A 20,201-nucleotide genomic window follows, 5' to 3' on the forward strand; every position below is an offset into this window, starting at 1 on the left:
ATTTAAACAGAAAACCCACCCAGAAGTTATTCCCTCCACTGGCACACAACTTTGGTAAAATCATCTCTCAGAAACATGTCAACACAGGTGCAATGGAATATAATCAGCATAATTTTCCACAACAGACGTGACTTTGCTAGGAATGCAGAAAGGAAAAGAAAGGCATTGCTGAAGATTTCAGAGGCACCATAATTCAAGCAGACTTATTTTGGAGGAGAGCAATATTTGCTAATATTGCTATTGGACAAAACCAAATAAATATATTACTACACAAGACTAAAAAGCCAGAAATCCAATGAGTAATAAAGAATGTCAAAAGTCACTGAAGTATTTATATGCAGTAGTTAAAATATAGCTTCTGCAGAGGTTCCTTTACTTCACTTTTACAACAGTTTTCTGGCTTAAACACAGCAATATTTTTTGACATTAGAATTGGGGAATTCTAGATCTGAAGATATGATTACCTAGTAATAACTGAGATGAGATTTATGTGACAGTAATTAAGAAGGAAAAATATCCTTTACATAAAGTATAAACTGTGAATTCAGGATTATATGTGTGTTAAGACACATACATCCACTCACAAATAGATCTCTATATCTTGGGTTGTAATATGAACTATATTTTGTTTTTAAGATAGGGGCGCCTGGATGGCTCATTTGGTTGAGTATTTGACTCTTGACTTTGGCTCAGGTCATGATCTAACGGTTGGGTTTGAGCCCTGCATCAGGCTCTGTGCTGACAGCATGGAGTCTGCTTGGGATTTTCTCTCTCCCTGTCTCTCTGTGCCTCCCACTCTCATGCTCACTTTCTTTCTCTCTCTCTTAAAATAAGTAAAATTAAAAAAAAAATTTAAAAAAGATAAATTAGACCACACATTAATCTGATAGTCAGTCTAAAGCAATGGAAAGATTTGAAGTATTTTTTTTTTAAGTTTATTTATTTGACAGGGAGAGAACATGAGAGAGAGTGGGGGAGGGACAGAGAGAGAGGGAGAGAGAGAATCCCAAGCAGGTTCGGCACTGTCAGTGGAGAGCCCACAGCGGGGCTTGATCTCATGAACCGTGAAATCATGACCTGGATTGAAATCAAGAGACAGGCGCTTAACCGATGGAGCCACTCAGGCGCCCTAAGCATTGGAAAAATTTGAAAGAAGATTGCCATTTGAACACCCATTGTTTGCCAATTTCTGAAATTGAAATTTTGAATCTAAGGCCAAATTTATATTTAGGTATTGATATCTTTGAACCAACAAGTCATAATATGTACTGTCCTTAATCTTAATAGTAATCTACAATTTATTTTCTGAAGTTATTCCCTTCAATTTAAACATACTTATATAAGCGCCATCTCCCTCGTCCATCCCCCAGCCAAAATCCCAAAGGGAACAGTTCCTGCCAGGGAACTTGCTTGCACTGCACAAACACCCAACGCTGTGCTTCTGGGGATCCATCCCTCCGGCGGGTCTGACTCCCTCCTGGTGCTGCAGGGCCCCTCCCGAAGGGGATCTCCAAAGGAAAACCAAGCTGGGCCTGCCCTTCCTGCCCCTGTGCACCTTGCCCATCCACCCCAGCTAATACGCCAGATCCCCAGCACCACAAGCCTGGCAGTGTGCAAGTAGCCCAGACAGGCCACGCCACCCCACAGTGAATCCTGCCCCTAGGAGAGGGGAAGAGAAGGCACACACCAGTCTGACTGTGGCCCCAGCGGTGGGCTGGGGGCAGACATCAGGTCTGACTGCGGCCCCGCCCACCAACGCAAGTTATTCAAGACAGCACAGGGGAAGTGCCCTGCAGTCCCCCACCACTCCAGGGACTATCCAAAATGATGAAACAGAAGAATTCCCCTCAGAAAAACGTCCAGGAAATAACAACAGCTAATGAACTGATCAAAAATGATTTAAACAATATAACAGAAAGTGAAGTTAGAATAATAGTCATAAAATTAATCGCTGGGCTTGAAAACAGTATAAAGGACAGCAGAGAATCTCTTGCTACAGAGATTAAGGGACTAAGGAACAGCCAGGAGGAGCTAAAAAATGCTATCAACGAGTTGCAAAATAAAATGGAGACAACTACGGCTCGGATCGAAGAGGCAGAGGAGAGAATAGGTGAACTAGAAAATAAAATTATGGAAAAAGAAGAAGCTGAGAAAAAGATAAAAAAATCCAGGAGTATGAGGGGAAAATTAGAGAACTAAGTGATGCACTAAAGAGAAATAATCTACGCATAATTGGTATTCCAGAGGAGGGAGAGAGAGGGAAAGGTGCTGAAGGTGTACTTGAAGAAATAATAGCTGAGGACTTCCCAGATCTGGGGAAGGAAAAAGGAATTGAAATCCAAGAGGCACAGAGAATTCCCTTCAGATGTAACTTGAATCGATCTTCTGCATGACATATCACAGTGAAACTGGCAAAATACAAGGATAAAGAGAAAATTCTGAAAGCAGCTAGATAAACGTGCTCTAACATATAAAGGGAGACCTATAAGACTCGTGACCAATCTCTCTACTGAAACTTGGCAGGCCAGAAAGGAATAGCAGGAGATCTTCTATGTGATGAACAGAAAAAATATGCAGCCGAGAATCCTTTATCCAGCAAGTCTGTCATTTAGAATAGAAGGAGAGATAAAGGTCTTCCCAAACAAAAACTGAAGGAATTCGTCACCACTAAACCAGCCCTACAAGAGATCCTAAGGGGGATCCTGTGAGACAAAGTACCAGAGACATCGCTACAAGCACGAAACCTACAGACATCACAATGACTCTAAACCCATATCTTTCTGTAATACCACCGAATGTAAATGGACTAAATGCGCCAACCAAAAGACACAGGGTATCAGGATGGATAAAAAAACAAGACCCAATCTATTTGCTGTCTACAAGAGACTCATTTTAGACCTGAGGACACCTTCAGATTGAGAGTGAGGGGATGGAGAACTATTTATCATGCCACTGGAAGTCAAAAGGAAGCTGGAGCAGCCATACTTATATCAGACAAACTAGACTTTTGATTAAAGGCTGTAACAAGAGATGAAGAAGGGCATTATATAATAATCACAGGGTCTATCCATCAGGAAGAGCTAATAATTATAAATGTCTATGCGCCGAATACAGGAGCCCCTAAATATATAAAACACTCACAAACATAAGCAACCTTATTGATAAGAATGTGGTAATTTTAGGGGACTTTAACACTCCACTTACAGAAATGGATAGATCATCTAGACACATGGTCAATAAGGAAACAAGGGCCCTGAATGATACATTGGATCAGATGGACTTGACAGATATATTTAGAACTCTGCATCCCAAAGCAACAGAATATACTTTCTTCTTGAGTGCACATGGAACATTCTCCAAGATAGATCACATACTGGGTCACAAAACAGCCCTTCATAAGTATACAAGAATTGAAATCATACCATGCATACTTTCAGACCACAATGCTATGAAGCTTGAAATCAACCACAGGAAAAAGTCTGGAAAACCTCCAAAAGCATGGAGGTTAAAGAACACCCTACTAAAGAATGAATGGGTCAACCAGGCAATTAGGGAAGAAATTAAGAAATATATGGAAACAAATGAAAATGAAAATATAACAATCTAAACAAACTTATATAGAATATTCTTTTTATTTTGGCTTTTCTTTATTTTTAAACATGGCATAAGCCTTACTTCCTAATAGCTCAGTAGAAAATTGATAGATCCAAAATATAAAAAAATAAAATGAAATAAAATTGATAGATCAAGAGGACTGTATACTGTTGAACTCTTTCCGTTCTATTCTCTCAAAGCTCCCTATCACCAGACGTCTATGTTATCATTTCAACTAGTGACATGCTTTGTTACCACATGCAGACGCCTGCATGGTAGACAAGCCAACACTTATTGCTGCTTTCACAAGTAGTTACTATCTATGAATTTTGCACAGAATCTTCTAGCATTTTTAATGGATAGCTAGAATACTACGTATAGTATCTGGTTTCTAAATTTGGTCACCAAATAGATCATTCTTTCCAGTATTCCTGCCTTGCTGTGCTTTTTTCTTTTTGAATCTGGGTTGCCCCTTGAATTCCGAACCAAGAAAATAGATGGTTGTGGTGTTTGTGGATTTCCAAGGCCAAGTCCAAAGAAGGCTTGAAGTTTTCAACTAAATTCTTTTGAGTTTTTCTTCTTGGAGTTATTTCCCTTTGAAATCAGCCTCCTTGCTTGTGAGCAGCCCAAGCACATGGAGAGGTCATGTGCAGGTGCTCTGGTCTGTATTCCTAGCTGAACTCCCAACTAACAGCCATTGTCTACCACCAGCCATGTGACTAAGCCATCTAACCATAACGATGTGAGAGACTCCATGTGATGGGCTGATCTTGCTGATACATTGCTAATATATATTAATAATCCTATTTTTACTGATATTTGTGCAAGTAGAAACATGTCTGAGTGGTAGGGTAAGGGAGCTAGCTTTTAATCTTAGAGCCGCTGAAGATGGCTTCTTTGAAGTAGGAGCCATGTCTTTTTTTTTTTTTTCCTCCAGATTTTAAATGCTTATTAGTATTTCAGAAACTGGGTAAAATTTTTATTTGGCGTACAATCAAATTGGAAAGTGTTCTCCAAAGGGTAGTAAAGTCTACAAAGGATACCAGTTTTGAGAGACATAGTTTAATAACTTCTTAAAGTTTATATTTAGATTGTTATGAGTAGTTTAGCTTAGAATGACAAAAATGCCAAGGGCTTAACATTTCTTAGAATTGTAAGCTGGGAAACACTGATTTGCTAGCAGTGAAAAATATTGTCAGGTAACATGGACTTTAGAGATTACTCATTTTCGCTTGACATTGGAAAATAGGAGTAAAATCCTTATGGTTGCATCTTCCACTTATCACAAGGGAGTCTCTGAATGTCTTCAAATGATTAGGAAATCAGAAGTATTGAAACCCTACAGAGCATTTAGTGGAATCAGTGTAGACATATCTTCTTTGTATACTTTGAAGGCTCATCGATCACATAGAGTTGTAATGTGAAATCTGAAAAGAACAATTCTTAAGGTCTAAGAAACATCGGTTGTCGGAACAGTTTTGCTCTTCTTTTCAGAGTGAAGAAATAGGGAATAGTGGGGAATTTTGTCATTCCCCACTGTCCTGACAATATATAGTTCATATGGAGGTAAGCCTAATAGAAGTACCCTCCCAACACATATGTAACTATTCCCCTAAATGTTTCTTTCAATATGTGACCACTTTACTTTAAAAAAAAAGCTCCAGTTAAAAATATAAAATGTTTCCTCTCATGATCAGCCTTAATATTTTGTAGTGAGTTTATCAAATTGACACAGTAAAATCAATTAAAGTGCAATATGTGACAATTCTCTGTAGATTGTTAGGCTCTAAAATTTTTTACTAGTAGTCCTTTCACTGTGTAAGCTTCACAGTGAATGTAATGCAAAGAAATTTTGATGCAGGGGCTATACTAAAATGATGATTCCATTAAAATGAGCTACTTCTGTGGCTGCTAAAGGGAGCATCTGCCAATAACTGGTGGAAAGATGTGGGGGAACAAAGCTCTGAAAGGAAAGCTAGGACAATGGAAAAAGATGCAGAGAATGACTAATAGGCATTCCATACATGTCTCTCTCCTTTCGCCCTACTTTATAATTTTGATTGAAGTCAGAAACAAGCATGATCAACAACTTTGGTATACTTGCATTAGGAAGAATTCATGAAAATGAGTAGAAAAAAACTTTGAAAAATGAGTCTTGGTTAATAATATTAGTAATCTGGTGTAACCCAGGAATGCAGTGTCCTTGGAGTCAACATTATATACTCTGGTTCATCGCATGTTGCTGAGTTCTACATATTCATAGTCCTTTTGGTACATACTCACCACTGACAGCTCAACTCATTATAGCAATCCAAGGCAGACAGAAAACATAGTGCAAACATCTATCTCAGACCCTGCACTGTCAGTGAAGGACAAAGTAATAACATACGGAAATTTCTTCTTGCTCAAGTTGGGTAATATTCAGTCTTCTGTATCCAATTCAGTTTTAAGCTACATATCAGCATATAGTGTTCTGAAAATCTGAATCCAAAATTGAAATTATATAAGAGTAAATACAAAGAAAAGGTCAAGGGAAAGGATGTAAAAGGCAAGAAGAATTATTATTTTAAAAAGGAATTTAAAATCATTATTTGGTGTGGTGAATCCAGAACATAGGTGTCTATCTCAGTAAGATAAAACTAATAATAGCTAATGGAATTGAATAATGAATTCAATTAATATCTTCTTTATTGTCACAATGAGCATAATAAAAATAGGTATTATGCAAGGGGCAATAAACTCACATTAGACTATTGTCAAACACTCAAATAGAAAATAGTGTTTCTTGGGGAGGAGGTGGGAGATAATAAACTGATAAGCAGAGAGGTAGTAGAATATACAAGACATTCCAGCTTTCAGTATACTCCAGAGAGATACGCTTATACTTGGCAAAGCGAGACTGCACTTGCCATGGCAAGGATTCCAGTAGAGAGGGACCACAGTCAGTGTTTTGAGGAATGCAGCCAAGAGACTTTGATGTAATTCTGAAATAGTGGAAGTTCCTTAATCAAGGATACGGTCCTGATAGAAAAGAAGGTGTTTGAAGCTGAGGGGCTGGTTCTTTGTGTGAATTCAGACCTGACATTTCTACTGGTGGAAGTGGAGAGGAGATGAATTTTAAATTAGGATTGGTCTATCCTTAGCGGGTCTAATAGAAGCATTGTTACTGATGGGAAAATAGACACTCATAGAGGTCAAGTAACTTAACCGAGATTATGTAGGTGTTTAATGACAGAGTTGATACATTAATAGAAGTTAGAAGAGCCTATAATTTTTTTTTGTTTTATTTATGATCTTCATGTAATGAATCAGGAAGCTTTCTTTGTTACCTCATGAAATAATTTGAGTACATGTGTTAATCTGTTTCTTGTGGGTTTTGTAAAATTTGAATGAACAATTGGGTAGTTTGTGGGGTTTTGTGTGTGTGTGTGTGTGTGTGTGTGTGTGTGTGTGTGTGTGTTTTGTTTCCCTTAGAAGGTGATGGTGGAGGAAGCCAAGAATTTTTATTTAACAGTTCAGCTTCGTTATTATTATTATTTTTCTTTAAACTAATGTTTATTTATTTTTGAGAGAGAGACTGAGTGTGAGTGGGGGAGGGTCAGAGAGAGAGGGAGACAAAGAATCTGAAGCAGGCTCCAGGCTCTGAGCTGTCAGTACAGAGCCAAAAGCAGGGCTCGAACTCATGAACGATGAGATCATGACCTGAGCTGAAGTCGGACACTTAACCAGCTGAGCCACCCAGGTGTCCCCAACAGTTCAGTTTCTTTAATTGTCATTGGTTTGTGTGGGGCTTTCTATTTCTTTTTGAATCAATTTTTGTTAGTAATATTTTCTAGAGAAATTTTCATTTCAATTATGGTATCTATATTATAAAATTATTATAATTAAAAAATAATCTCTCCTGATCTGTCTCTGTGCATTTTTATTTCCTTAGGTGGTTTTTTTTTTGTCTTCATTTTTTTCATAAACCTTCTAAATTTGTGTCTCTTTTATGTATCTTTTAGTTTTGTTTTCATAATGATTTCTTTAAATATTAAATATATCTGTCACAGTATTAAAACAGTTCATAACTCTTTTCTAAAGTTTATTTTTCACTTGTTTATATTATTTTTAAAAAAATATGTTTGTTTCTTTCTTTATTTTGAGAAAGAGAGAGAGAGGCGGACAGGGAGAGGCAGAGAGAGAATCCCAAGCAGGCTCCATGCTCAGTGAGGAGTGGGATGGGGCTGGCTCAGGACTCTGGGATGATGACCTGAGCCAAAATCAAGAGTCAGATGCTTAATCAACTTAGCCAGCCAAGAACTCCCAGTTCATAACTTTTTAAAAGTTATTATTTCTGGGTATGTTTCTATTAGCTAATATTTCTACTGGGTTTGAGTCACATTTGCTGCTGCTTCATATGCCTAGTAATTTTTTAGTGAATTTATGACATAATTAATGATACATGTGAGAGTGTATGAGATTTATCTTTCTTTAAGAAGTGTTGATGTTTGTTTTGACTGGCTTGATTCTTTCAAGGTTTGGTTTTAAATTCTTTTAGGACGAGACAAAAGTGCTAGCCTAATCTTGCTTCTTCTTAAGTGTGACTGTTAAATAGTTTCTAATGAGTGCCCTGAATGTTGAATGAGATTTCTATAGTCTGGTTGCTTGGAATTTGGATGTCTCTTAATCCTTTTGAGATGTTTAGAATTTGTTCATGTGTAACTCCCTGCCTTTGTGATTTGTCTAGCTTAATAGAGTTTCAGCTTTATATTCACAGATTAGTATGAAGTCAGAGATTCAAGGGGATCTAATAAAAATGTCAGGAGTTCATTTTCCCTGCTAATTCCCTCTGCCTCAACTTCCCCAAACTCTGAGAAATATGCTTCTTCAAATCAGTAATCCCATTGTTCTCTGGTTGCCTTCCTCATTCCTGGGCCTAGGTCCAGAAATTTCTTCCAGGCAGAAAGCCAGAGTAACGTAGAGCCTGCTTTGTTTCTGTTCTCTTGAGAGTCATAGTCCTTCCTGTTCTGCCTATTGTCCCGATGTCTGGAAACATCTTTTTTCTTATACTTTGTCTACTTTTTTAGTTGTTTGCAGAGGAAAGGAAAGTTCCCCTCTAGTTACTCCTTTTTGATTGGAAGTAGTATTACACACCACTTAGTGTTTTGATAAGTCTTGAGTATTATTGTGGTTTAATCTTTAATGTCATGTAATTTTCAGTATGGTTATTTTTTTATTTTTTGTTTAATTTTTAATTTTTTTTTTCATTTTAGAAGAAGAGAGAGAGGAGAGAGAGAGTGAGAGATAGCGCGCATGTGTGAGAGAGAGAGAGACAGAGAGAGAGAGAGAGAGGGAGAATCTTAAGCAGTCTCCACACTGAGCATGGAGCCCGAGGCGGGGCTAGATCCTATGACCCTAGGATCATGACCTGGGCCAAAATCAAGAGTCAGAGCACTCAATCCACTGAGCCACCTGGGCACCCCTCAGCCCCTCAGTATGGTTACTTTTAATGTGGAATTATTTAGAAGTAGGATATTTATTTTCCAACAGTGTATTTGTGTATGTGAAAGGTAACTTTGTTATTGCATTGTAAGTATATTTCTTTCTTATTGTTCTTTGTTCTGAGTTCTTTTGAAATAGCATCCAAAATAGGGGTGAAGTAATATATTTTACTTAATTATTGTTTGCAAGGTTCTGTATATATCAGTCATATACATTACTATTGAAATAATTGAACCTGTAAAGATTTGGGTTGTTTATTCTATCAGTTTCAGATTGAGTAGTATGATAACCTTCACTATAATTATTTGATGTATTTATTTGTCCTCTGTATAATTTTTGCTGTGTAGAAAGCTGCATTTAGTCAGTAGCTTTAGAATTTTTATATCCTTCTACTGTATTAATTGCTTCCAGGCAATTAACTTTTTCCTCTATGTTTTGTTGCTCCAAACATCTCTTCTTTTCACCTAGTGAAAAAAAATAATTAAAAAGAGGCAATTATTTTTTCTCTGTTCTATTTTTTCCCCCTAAGAATCTTTGTACTGTTAAAAAATGTAAATTTACTTCCTGAAAGAACTTACAACAATAAAATAAACACATCAATAGATAGACTTATAGTCCTTTTCTATTCACATAACAGCTGACAGCAGGTGAGCAACAGAATTCCAAGATCTCCTGCTTAGGAATTAGTTAAATTTTCTACTGAGAGGATTTGTATCATCTGGTTTACTATTATTTAGTTATATATTTGCCTCTTTATTTCCCTGCAATTTTCAGTGCTAGTATTAAGAAAGTTCAAAGCAGAAGTAAAGAAATCTATAAATTAAAGAAATACTGTAGGGTTTTACCAACTAATTGCTACCTAGTTTTAAGTTTGACTCTCATTTTTATTATTATAGTGCCATAGGCCAAATTCAGTGGGAAATCTAGAATAGCAAAGGCTGAAAATAATAACTTAGAATGCTGCTTAAGACCATGCAGTGATAATATTTCACCATTTTATTTACACATTCAATTATTTTATTTGCACATTCAGTTCATTTTATTTACACATTGCAGTTGGTATTTAAAAGAGATGTCAATAAAATTGCTTTCCCATTCTGAGAAGAGGATTTTAGATTTTACTTCAACTTTTAGATTTTGTTTTATATTTTATTTTATTATTTTTTTTAAAAGTTTGTTTATTTTGAGAGAGAGAGAGAACCAGCAGGGAAGGGGCAGAAAGAGAGGGAGACAAATAATCCTAAGTGAGCTCTGTGCTGACATCAGAGAGCTCTATGTGGGGCTTGAACTCATGACATATGAGATAATGACCTGAGCTGAAGTTGAAAATTTAACTGGCTGGGTCACCCAGGCACCCTAGATGTGGTTTTAAATATAAGAATTATAATGAAAAACAATGAAAATAGCCTTGCAATGTAATGGGTCAGGAGGAATAGTTTTATATCTGAGCATATTGTTAAAACATCTGATGGCAGTAAAGATTAAAAAAAGCATAAAGTCACATTCAGTCATTTCTTCATTCATTGTACACACAAAATGCCTGCCCATTAATGGAACTTACATTCCAATGGACGAGATAGTGTATAAACAGAAACACTAGGGAAAACAATATGTGTTATGTAGGTATACATGCTGTAAAAATGAATCTAGTTGCAAAGAAAGTCTGAAAGGAGTTCAACTTTGGTATAAATGGTCCAGAGAAGCCTCACCAAGATATTTTAGAAACCATCTGGATCCTAGTAGGTGAGCCTTGTAGGTATCTGGGGGATGAACATTTGGAGGAACAGGTGAAAAGACTTGGAGGTAGAAATATACATACTATTATATTTACAGAACAGCTTGGAGACCAGTGGGGCCCAGCATCAGAGAACAAATGGGGTATGGGGAGGGACACATCATATAAGGCACCGTAGGTTTGAAAGAAATTTGGCTTTTACTCTTGGTGAGGTTGGAGGGTTTTGACCTGAGAACTGAGATAATGTGACTTTCTTTTTTTAAAAGGATGTTTGGATGTTGCATGAAGTATAGACTATAGGGAAGCAGAGTATAGAAACTGGAAAATCAATCTGGAGGCTGTTGTGAAAATCCAGAAGGTAGTGGCTTAGACTCCAGTGATAGCAATGGGAAGAGTAAGAAGAAATCAGGTGATTGATGCATTTTGAAGAGTGTGTTGGTTGTATTTGCTGATGAATTGGAGAATTGGAAATAGTATGTGAAAGTCATAAAGGAATAAAGGTTTTTAACTGAGCAGTTAGAAGGATAGAGTTATTTATCTAAAAAAAACCTTAATCTAGATATAAGATAATTCAAATAATTCAAGTTAAAAATTAATGAGTGGGGTTGGAATTAATTACAGTGGTTATTGCCAAACGTGGCTGGACAACTGAGTCACTGGAGGGCTGTACAAAAATATAGATTCACAACTTTGTTTCTAGACAATCAGACTCCAAAAGCCTGAAGTAGAATTCATAAGTGTATGTATCTAAATAAAATAAAACATGTAGGTTGATAAGAGAATAAAAATAATATTAATGATGTTTTATTTTGCATACCTGAAAATAGAGGTATTCTCTAAATCAGTGATGGGCAGACTACTACTTATAGGCCAAATGCTATAAAAACAAATTTTTTTTGGAACCTACCCATATATGTCTGTGATTTGTCTATGGTTGCTCTCATCCTACACAGCAGATTTAAGTGGTTGAGACAGAGACTATATGGCCCACATGCCCAAAATATTTGTTATTTGTCCCTTTTAAAGAAGGTTGCTGATCTCTGCCCTAGAAAATTGTTTCCATACAATTACTGTACTTGTTTCCATACAGGTACTGGTACATTTACATGGTAAAGAAAATGATTTAATGGATTAGATTGAATAATTCACGACTAGAAATGAGAATCTGAAGCTGGATAGTTTGTTTTACTACTTGATTGAATTCACTTGAATGCAGTTGAACAAAAATATGCGTTGATCACCTACTTTGAGCTTGTTCTCTGTTAGTTGGGCTGATTTCATGGACAGCATCATTGCCATCAGAACCTTCATGGGTGTATTGCCAGTTAGGTTGTGCATTGAACTCTATTGTGCCATTTACATAGGAGGCACATGTAGAAATATGATATAGTTCATGCTCCTTGGTTTCTTGTGATGTGGTGGCTCTGATTGTCCTTTGTTCCTGAAGAGTTTCTCACTTAATTCAATGTAGAAACCTCAACATTTGAAAGGTAAACTTGGGTTTCTGGAAGATTTCTGAATGTAAACTTCTTTATTACTACTCAGAAACTTCAATGAAATACCGTCCTCTGGGTTTGTAATGTGTGAGAAACTTCTGTCTCGGCTTTTTCCCTGGACTTCCAGAATGAGCCTGCATTAAAATGACTTTCATGACATAGAAATTCCAGACTGTGGTGTTTCCTTTGACCTACATCTACAGAATGGCAAAATAAATGCTTTGGCAGAGAAAAGATCCAGTGGATAGTTACTTCTCCTAAACATAATCTGACCACTTGCAAAGTGGTTCACCAGAGCATTTTTGTTCTGTAGAAGAAGATCGCAAAGCCAAGTCATAAAAGCTAATGCATAATCTGTGGCTTTCTCAAGAGTATTTATATACTGTTGGTAAATAAAGGATATCTTTTAAATCCATATGACTCATCGCCTATTTGTAGTCAGTCATTGTCCATACTAGGTGAGTTAAGGAGAGCGGGTATTAAGAAGTAGAAAACACGTAGCTTGAGAATAGAGCTATACAAAAAGCTGCTTTATCCTGTGAGCTGTGTGAACAAACAATGTGTGAAGCTCTAAAATCTTGCTAATTTCATGAAACCAATAAATACAAAGGAAAACAATTTTTACAAAGATTTTATGTTGAAGTAATCTCTACACCCAATCTCTCGAATTCACAACCCTGAAATCAAGAGTCACATGCTCCACTGACTGAGCCAGCAATTGTAAGTGCCCCAACATTTTTTTTTTTTTTTTTTTTTAGAGCACAGACTCTTAAGAGTTTATTTACTGTCCCATGGCTTAGGCGTGCACACCTGAAATACACAGTACTAAGCACCCTACACTTTGGATAAATAGATTAACAGCTACTCCTTTCATTAAAAAGGAGTGAAAACAAAACAATTACAAGCTAACCACTCATCTTGAAATACTAATTACCTTCCAGTTTCTTAAGACCTGTAGACCCATAGCATGTGTATCAGTCTTGGTCCCCTGAGGAAAAGGATTCAAACTCAGATGGTATAAACGCCTTTTTTTTTTTCTGAGAGATCCAACAAGAAATGTTGAGGCAGGGCTCTTAGAGACTAACGAGAGCAGAAAGCCATTACCACACTCTGGACCTATGGCCAAGAAGAGGAAATGGAAGTATTGAAGTTGGGGGTTGGGGGACTCCCTTACCTTCAGAAGTTCAATCCTGGAGGAACTAGCTACTGCCATCAACTGACACTAAGTCAGGAAGGGTTCAGGGGAAAGCATACTCAACCTTCTCTCAGTCTTCATCCTCTGAAAACTTCCCAGTGTCTCACATTTGGCAAACCCATTTGTTGCTGTGAAGCAAATGGAGAATAAACAGCACATCGCGGGGAAAAATAATAGGGGCAGCACTTCTTCAGGTGAATGTTTTCTTCTGTGTAGATTTTTGTTGCATTATCTTTTTTTTTTAATGATACATATGTTGTACATTTTTGAGGGGAAGTTAATGAAATAATGAATGTTAGAAATTCATTTTAGTTTCTTCTAAAGCATGTCCATTTCAAAGGAATCAACAAGTGTGACATAACATTTACAACTCCCTATACTCTCTCTGAAGAACGTAAGGAAGCCTGCGAAATGAAATATACCTGGTGAAAAGTGCCTTGAGCAGAGCCTCATAAATCTTAGACTACAGACAGTTGAAACAGGAAGACCTGCTGAGCTCTGATGCAGGAGAGTCTAATCCACTGGATAAATTGTTCCAAGAAGAACTCATCCTTGTGAAAATATATTATCCGTATGACAATACCAAGGCCATGGTCCAAGGCAGTTATTGGCTGTGCAAATGCCAGTAACAAAAAGTGAAATATACCAGGAGACTGAAGGTGGAGAAAGAAGTAGGTGATCAAATACAGCATACAGAGAGATAGAAATGCCTGCATGGGTTCTGTCAGTCTTCTCTCCAAGACATGGCATTCCAGTCATCTGCCTTGGCTGGCACCACCAAATACCCTGTTGCAGATATATTGAAAAGATAATTGCCAAGAATTTCCTCAACGACTATAATTATAATAACTATTACATAGTTAATAACTAAATCTCGGGATAAATAAATTCAGGCCAAAAGAGATCTTAAAAAGAATGATAGTGGCAAAAACAAAACACCACCAAATAATAAACAAAAACAAAAAAATCCCAAACATTTAAGTTTAGAGGACAGAGTCTGTCACACACAGGCTTGGAGAGGAAATCTTATTGCCCTTTGCTTCATTTGGTGAACAGCTTTTAAAAATACGATAATAAAACACCTTGTGGGGTGCCTGGGTGGCTTAGTCAGTTAAGCATCTGACTTTTGATTTTGGGTCAGGTCATGATCTCATGGTTTGTGAGTTTGAACACCGCATTGGTCTCTGCGCTAACAGCATGGAGCATGCTTCTCTCTCTCTCTTTCAAAATAAAAAAACTTAAATAAAACCTTATAAAATTGTGATTCACTTGAGTTAGCCTGTATATATATATATAAAGTGAAATATATATATACTTATTAATATATATAAATTTATTTATTTACAAATGTATATATATATATATATATATATATAAAATATATAAAGTGAAATACAAGCCAGTTAAGTTTTTGGGTGACTCAAACAAAAGAAACCTAAAGAAAACAATTTTGTTTTGGTAAAGGAGAGCTGGTATTAATAAAATCAGTAATCATTGTAATCATAACTGATCGTTGACTCATCTAAATAAATATTCAGTCTTCATTTTACCTGCATAGTTATAGTTTTAGAACATGTATTTGCCAAAGTGTGGGGATGATTAATCTCATATGAAATTGGAAATTGTAGTAAATCTCTGGGTATCTTGAGTGAAAATATCCACAGACGAAATAGTTGGGACTGTTTGTTTAACTGGATATTCTATTTGTGTCAGAAAAACTTATAACTAGTCACCAATATCTGACGAATATGTATTATTTAAAGATGGAAAGGATTCAGACTTTTCCACCTTGAGAGACTGTGCCTAGTACCTCATCTTGGAGGCATGTGCAGTGATATGGTTTGTCTAGTACGTTAGTCTCAATATCACATTCATTGTTCCTGTTCTCCTAAATCACCCCCACAAAGTCATCCTACGTGGCATTTTTGTGCAACAGAATGGTAGGGTGGTGATAGAAATCGTATTTTTTAACCCGGGTTCTGATTCCAGTTCTGTCACTCTGTGGGATATCTACAGCTTATTTATGAGAACTCATTTCATCAATTCATGTCTCAATTTATTTATCTGGAGATGATTTATCTGTATTTTTTACCAACGAAGTTTTATGGATATACTATAGTAAAAAATTAAAGGGTATTTTTATAAAGGCGAAATTAATTGGCAATAATAAGGAATAGTTAAAATCTCTAAAAGTCCTTACTTAGTTACTTTGTTTTGATAATACTAACTCTTCTTCCATTTTTTTCTAAATAACACATTACTTTTTAAAATTTTTGATAGGGTGCTTGGGTGGCCCAGTTGGTTGGGTGTCCGATTTTGGCCTGGGGTCATGATCTTGAGGCTTGTGGGTTTGAGTCTTGCATTGGACTCTGTGCTGACAGCTCAGAGCTTGGAGCCTGCTTCGGATTCTGTGTCTCCCTCTCTGTATACCCACCCCCCCCCCCCGCCGCCCCACTCATGCTTTGTCTCTCTGTCTCTCTCAAAAATAAATAAATGTTAAAAATAAATAAATAAAATAAAAATTTTGAAGTAACTCATGTTCAATAACGATGATCTGTACAGTATAAAAATGTGAGGAAAAAATGAAACTTCCTTACACCTATGAATACAGAGTCTGATGTATTTCAGGTGGACACACACATTCTCACCTATAGAGACACACATTTCAGAAGAATAAGATGATGTTATTTCACATAACACTATATCACAAATATTTCCCACAACTAAACTGTTTTATTTTTATTTTTTTTTCAACGTTTTTATTTATTTTTGGGACAGAGAGAGACAGAGCATGAACGGGGGAGGGGCAGAGAGAGAGGGAGACACAGAATCGGAAACAGACTCCAGGCTCTGAGCCATTAGCCCAGAGCCTGACGCGGGGCTTGAACTCACGGACCGCGAGATCGTGACCTGGCTGAAGTCGGGCGCTTAACCGACTGCACCACCCAGGCGCCCCACAACTAAACTGTTTTAAATGATTATTGTAACTAATGACATGATGTGCCATTCTATTAACATTCCACAATTTAGTAAATAATGCCCGTTTTTTTTTAAATGTGCTTTATTCTTTTTTTTTTTTTTTAATTTTTTTTTTTCAACGTTTATTTATTTTTGGGACAGAGAGAGACAGAGCATGAACAGGGGAGGGGCAGAGAGAGAGGGAGACACAGAATCTGAAGCAGGCTCCAGGCTCTGAGCTGTCAGCACAGAGCCCGACGCGGGGCTCGAACTCACGGACCGCGAGATCGTGACCTGGCTGAAGTCGGACGCTTAACCGACTGCGCCACCCAGGCGCCCCTGTTTTCTTTATTCTTAGAAGCAATATTGTGATGAAAACCAGAAGAGAGTGTGGAATCTGTGTGGACACCTCTGATCATTTCAGGATTTTGATACATTTAAGTTAATTTGCTTTCCTATGATTGTCACTAGTTTACACTTCCATCCACATTAGGTATTTGCTAGGATTTTAAACAGTTATACATACTTTTCTTGTTTTGGTGTTACTTTGCTAAATAATTTCACTAAATGTAGTTTAGAATGAATAGATAATATCACAGTTATATCATATTTAGTCTTAGGGGAATGCAGTAAGGAATATATATGTAATATAGGAGACACACACGTGCACAAAAGCACACAGAATATGTGTATATAAATAGCAGATAAGCCCACACATACATACGTATATACACAGAACCCACACATCAATCAAAGCTCTGACCTTAGTAAGTACCAAGGAAGATTTGAGATATTAAGAACAAGCAATAAATATGCTTATATGTCTGATTAGAAGACCTCATAGTTTTCGATTGGCTCTCTCTTGTAACATAGGCAGATTTTGGTGAGAGATGTAGAATTGTGTGGCCTTGTTGTCTGACTTGAGGACTGTGGAGATCATATTGAACCTATCAGCTTAGCAAATATTTTAAAAGGCTAAAAATAGCAAGTGTTGACATAGATGTGGAGCAATGTATATTCTCAGGCACAGCTGGAAAAGTAAATGGTAAAGGGCAGAACTACTTTGGATAGAGTTCTTGCTTATTCCTCTATTTATCTTACACAATCCTATGGCATCACTCCTCAATGCATCCAAAATTTATATGTCTAGGCCTCATTTCCCTTCTAAATTCTTCACCATCATTGATAGTTTCCATTAGATATCTTTATAAGCGTATCTCACATGCCCTTAAATTTTAACATATCCACTGAGCTTTCCTAACTCCTCCTGGGCATGCTGTATTGGTTAATGACACCAACATCCTATCAGTTATTCACTTTTGATGTTGTTTCTACTTCAACTCTACCTAATATTCTTCATTTTACCTTTCCAATGCATCTTGTGTCTGTTTTTATTTTCTTTGTATATTGCTGTTTAGTGCATTTCATTTTCTTTGGTCCTAACTCATTTCCCTGCTTCTGATCATCCCTTCCTACACATTGCTGTACTAGCCCCTCTCAAAGCTCACTTTTGGTCATGGAACTTCCAGATTCAAAGTTTTCTAAACCTTTACATGAATGTAAAACACAATCCTGTGTCCCCTGCCTGGAATTTAATGTCTTCTTATATTAAGGACTCAACTTTTAGCCACACTTCTTTTCTTGTAATCTTCCCTACCCCTATATACTCACTCATTTGCATCGTGTTGTTTTCAATGACCAATTATTTACCATTCTCCCAATATTTACCATTCCTTTCCTTATAAATTTGTGCCATCTAGTCTAAAATACACATTTCCTTCCTTTGTTTTGAGTGACAAACACATATTTCCAAGTCAATTTAAAAACAGTTTTCTACATAAATAATTCTTAAACTTGCTAGTAACAGTTAATCTCTCTTTTTAGCTAGAGACCAACCTCAACATACTTTTGTTCTTTTGAGAATTTATCCCATTCATTTCTTCAAACCTTGATTTTTCTTGCCTATCTTTCTTACCAGATTGTGAGAGCCAGAATCTTAGAGCTGATTCATCCTTGCTTTTCTCTTCAGCACCTCAAAGAGTATCAGGCATTTTGCAGACACCCCATGTATACATCTTGGAATTAGTCGAATTCTGCTGGAACTTTAATCAGTATACACTTTAGGGTACAATGATAGAGACACAGTGGACCTCTTCCCACAGAACAGCCTGTCAGCAGCCAAGCCTTGAAGCACACTTTCTGGGTCACACCTGGATGACAGAGCCAAAGAGAAGTAAATAAAAGGAGCCAAAGGGCCTTTCTTAGTGGCAGGAGCAGCAGGCAAGAGGACCTCCAGGTGTGCTCCCTGCCCTACAGCCATTTCCTCCAGCACCTGAGATGGGATGGCAGGTGTAGAATTCAGCCTGCTGGGCTGCAACTTGCTTTGGGACCTGGCTTCTCTGATGGTTTTCTTCTCCACTCACTTAATGCTCACTGAAAGAGATATAAATAAGTGTAATGGGCAACATCCAAATTATGACCGTCCCAAATTATGTCAGTTACTTGGAGACTGCTTACATTAACTTGTTTTTGGATCTTGAAATTTAAATTAGGTGGCCAACAGGTGATGATGAAAATAACAAACAGTGAATATAGGGAAACTTGGAGTTAGCAAAGAAAATTCACATACATGGCTTCATTTAATTTTCACGACTCCTTTAGGAGGCTGGTAGGGCATATAGTTTTATATTTTCATTGCGTGCTGTTTAGTTACAAGGTTGTAGATTTTAGAGTCAAATGATCATAGATTTAAAGTTTATCTTTGCCAGTTACTAACATGTATCTTTGCACATGATACTATACATCTACGATAATTAAATTTTCATGTGTCGACCTGCCTGGATCAGAGGATGCCCAGCTATCTGGTTAAACATTATTTCTGGGTGTATCTGTGAAGATGTTTCCAGATGAGATTAGCAATCGAATCAGTGAACTCAGTAAATGACCCTCCCCTATGTAGATGGGCATTATCCCATCCTTTGAAGGCCTGATTAAATAAAAAAGATGGAAGAAAGAGAAATTCTTGGCTTTTTCTGACTCATTGCTTGAGTTGGGACACCTCATCTCCTCGCCTCCTGCCCTTGACTGGGATTTACATCATTACCTACCCTGGTTCTTAGGCTTTAGGACTTGGACTGGATTATACCGCTGGCTTTCCTGGGTCTCCAGCATGCACATGGCAGATCATGGGACTTCTCACCCTCCGTAATCACTTGAGTCAGTTCCTCATAATCTGTTTTCATATCCTATTGATTGTGCTTCTTTGAAGAACTCTGATAAAACATCCCAGTCTCTTTCTGTCTCATTCTCTAGAAAATAGATAACCAGCAACATTGATTGTCCATAAGGATGGACATAAGGAGGATGAAATGACTAAAGATATTTCATAAGGTTCATTTGGATACTTTCAGATAGTAGAGTAAGCTGAGGCTTATGAAAGGAAAAATGCTTGGGATGAGAACTATGTTAAATCATGACTCACTGCGGAAACCTGGGTATATTACAGACCATTCTGAACTGCATTTTCACTATTTACAAAACTGAGGGCTTGTCCTTCCTGTCATGGCTTGTATGGAGATTAAATGATGTAACAAATTTGAAACTATATATCTGGTAGGAAGCTGTGTTTGCAGCATTCAAATCATAGTTTCCTTCATCTTTCAATAAGCCTCCTTTTATGTTTCATCTATAAAGTGAATATGCACAATGCCCTGGCTGTCAGTCTCATGGATTTATTTGT

Source organism: Prionailurus bengalensis, chromosome B3 (genome assembly GCF_016509475.1).
Source record: "Prionailurus bengalensis isolate Pbe53 chromosome B3, Fcat_Pben_1.1_paternal_pri, whole genome shotgun sequence".
Classification (NCBI taxonomy): Eukaryota; Metazoa; Chordata; class Mammalia; order Carnivora; family Felidae; genus Prionailurus; species Prionailurus bengalensis.